Source organism: Vicugna pacos, chromosome 6 (assembly GCF_048564905.1).
Source record: "Vicugna pacos chromosome 6, VicPac4, whole genome shotgun sequence".
Taxonomy (NCBI): Eukaryota; Metazoa; Chordata; class Mammalia; order Artiodactyla; family Camelidae; genus Vicugna; species Vicugna pacos.
In genome coordinates this window covers 89,238,672-89,242,235 of record NC_132992.1, presented here as the reverse complement: position 1 = coordinate 89,242,235, position 3,564 = coordinate 89,238,672, and positions in this window count along the sequence as shown.

The following is a 3,564-nucleotide window of genomic DNA, read 5'->3' as shown; positions in this document are numbered from 1 at the left end:
AACCTTGAACCCACGGAGCGACTCTTCACACCTCCCTCTTCCATCCCCTGAAAACACATCAAGAACAACAACAACAAAAAAGGGGACAGGAGGAAACTTGAGGTGATGGATAAGTTTATGGCCTTGATGGTGGGGATGGTAGCATTATGCACATATGTCCAAACTCATCAAATGGTATTTATTAATTATGTGAAATTCTGTAGACCAATCATACCTCTGTAAAACTGAAAAAAACAATCTTTTGATATTCAAGTCTGTTCTCAGAGTGACTTCTCCAGCAGAATTAAGGGTAAATGGGTTAGTTTTTCTGGGCATAAGGTGTGTGGAAGAAGGCAGCAGTCCTTACAGTACCAATGGCCATGGGGCCAGGTGAAGGGGACCAGAGGAGCAAGACCCAGAGAACTCAGGCTGGCTGCCCGCCATGCACCCTGCTGGTGCAGCAGCCCCTGTACCCGTCTGATTATTTTCTGCTGAGACTCTGAGCTGAATGACTTTCACAGGGGACCCATGATTGTGGTCAAACTCAGCCCAATTCTCACTGGGCTTCTGGAATCTCAGCCTTCCAAGAAAGGCAAGTGGCGTGCAGATGAGTGAGGGTGAAGTTGCTGTAGAGCTAATGCTGAATGACTCAAATGTCTAAAGAATAGGGAAATTAATCTCAAAGCTTAGTTCTTTATTATTAGTGATGCATATGTCACCACATTGAACTTTATTGTTAGTTATGCATATGTCACCACACCGAGCAAGGGGGCTGGATAGGAACACATATGTGTGACCCAAGGTGGAACAGAAAAGGCAAGTGCTGTGGGGTTGGAAGAAGCAGGTTCAGAAGGAAAGACAGTGATGAAATAGGAGAAATAGTGGTGATTCTGGAAGCAGGTAGTTTGAAATATTGAAGGACTAATGAGACTTCAATATCCAGTGCTCACAGCAGCACTATTTACAAAAACCAAGATATGGAAACAACCTTAATGTCCATTAATAGATGACTGGATAAAGAAGTTATGGTACATATATACAATGGAATACTACTCAGCCGTAAAAAGAATGAAATAATGCCATTTGCAGCAACATGGATGGACCTAGAGATGATCATATTACGTGAAGTAAGTCAGACAGAGAAAGACAAATATCATATGATGTCACTTATATGTGGAATCTAAAAAAAAATACAAATTTTAATTACAAACCAGAAATAGACTCATGGATATAGAAAACAACCTGTGGATACCAAGGGAGTAAGTAGGGGAAGGGATAGATTAGGAGTTTGGGATTAGCAGATACACATTACTGTGTATAAAATAGATAAACAACAAGGACCTACCATTTAGCACAGGGAACTACATTCAATTCTTTATAATGAGCTGCAATGGAAAAGAATCTGAATATATATGTATATATAATTGAATCACTTTGCTGTGCACATGAAACTAACATTGTAAATCAACCACACCTCAATAAAAAAATAAGAATTAAATAAATAAATAAATAAATGGGAAGAGGAGAAGTGGGATTATCAGGGAGGGAAGGGCTGGAGGGTAAGTTACTCAACATGGACAGAGGTAGGTCTCGTTGGAGACATGCAGAGGGTATGAATGCCCAGATGAGGAGGTAATCAGGAGGTAATGGGAGCCATGGAAGGTATTTGAGCAGGAGAGATATTCTGGAGCTACTCGGAAGAGGGCTAAGGACAAGAGGTTGGGGATTTGATTAGATGGGAATAAGCTAGAAGCCAGGAAACCAGCTGAAACGCCATTGTGTTGGTAGGAGTGAAATTAAACTTCCATCGCTCAAGACAAGGGGCGCGATCGCACTAGGAGAAGGCTGGTGTTTTCACAGCGACTGGGTGATGGTCACCACTCTCACTCGGTGAGCAATTGTAGGCGAAATGAGTGGTCACAGGAAGGTCGTGCAGGTTGCCTAAGCTCAGAGGGCTGATCCGTGGGAGGACCAGGATTTGAACTCAGACTATATGATGCTCAGGCCACACCCTTCACCATGGTGCTCTGTCACCAGGGAAGCTGGCAGCCGTCAGGGGAAGAGGGTCCCAGGAGGACCCAGAGTCAAGACTGGGCTCGCTGACCTCAGGCACTGATCTGAGGAGGATCTGGCTCTGGGAGTCCATCAGGAGACTGGAAAGGCAGATGGGAAGTTGGGGGAGGCACTGGGGCCAACGGCAGCTAGATCTGGGAGCCACTCCAAGGTCTTGTGCATGAAAGCCTTGTTGATGGGGGAGGTCCTTGAGGGACAGAGCATGGCCTGGAACACACCTCCGGTACTACCAGAAATTACTCTCTTGTTTTAAGCTGCCTAGTTTACAGTACTTCACTGCAGCAGCCCAAGCAAACCAGCACAGTCCTTACAACGCAGTCTGTTACCAGCACGCAAACTTACTTCCTAATGCAAAAGACCATCGGGAGTCCTCACGCCTGCAGTTTCATAAGAGCAATAGGACAGAATCCAAACTGCAAATAGCAAAGGAGGTGGCAGTGCTCCTTCTTTTCAAGGACCTGGGGTGAAATATTTAACTTCCATAAGTCTGTTTTCTCAAATAGAACATGGAGCTAATAATAACCCACAGATTTGTTGTTAAGAAAAATAAATGAGCTATTGTCTGTTAAGTGCTTAGCACAGAGCATGAGAGGAGATAAGCAGTCTCATGTTGAATAAACGGAAACAATTTTTAAAAGAGGTAAAGGCTGAATATACATTGTACACTGAAATGGCTGGGAACTTCATTAGAGATTCAGTAACTCACCCTTTCACTCATCAAATATTAATTGAGATTTTATTGGGTGCCAGCGCCATCCTAGGCACTGAAGATACGTCTTGGAAGCAAAGGGCACAGTTCTTGTTTTCAAGGAGTTCATCGCTGGATGAAGTCATTGCCTCTGCTGTTAACAAGGAGGCTGCTACCCACCCCTCACTGAGTACGAAAGAGACCCAGGGGACAGACTCAGGATGAGCAAGTGAGCTGGCCACCTACTGGCTCTCACAGCTGAGAGTCTGACTGCTCTGGAATTAAAAACAGAATAGAAGTGAATAATAAGGATTTGGAAAGGAGATACAAGATGCATTCCAAATCAGCAGCTGAGAGAGAGACAGACAGACAAAGATGAAAAGAGGGGAGAGGAAAGTATTTTTTACCTGGAAGGCATTATTATTTAAAACCATTGTCAGAAAGAATTAGGGAGAGGAAGCTCTACTTGAAGGTCGTGAGTTTACAAACATGGCTCTTTGGTTATCCAGGTATTAGCCTTCGAAAGAGTTGTGAATAGTTATGATACAAGCAGACAGATAAACAACACTGGGCAATCTCTAAGACAAAGTGTACTAGCCCCCCAGGGGAGTCACCACCTGCTGATGGCAGCAGCTCCAGGACACAGGACCAAGCCTCTAACACCCACGTGACTGCATACCCATTGGGTCCCGTTGCCTCGGTGGTCAGTGCTCTGTGAATTCTTCAGGGAAGCTCCAGCTTAAGAGACTCCAAATTCCCCACTGCACTCAACTCTCCCACCCACCAGCCATCCCTAAAATCTTATTTGCAGTAGTCGTGATTTC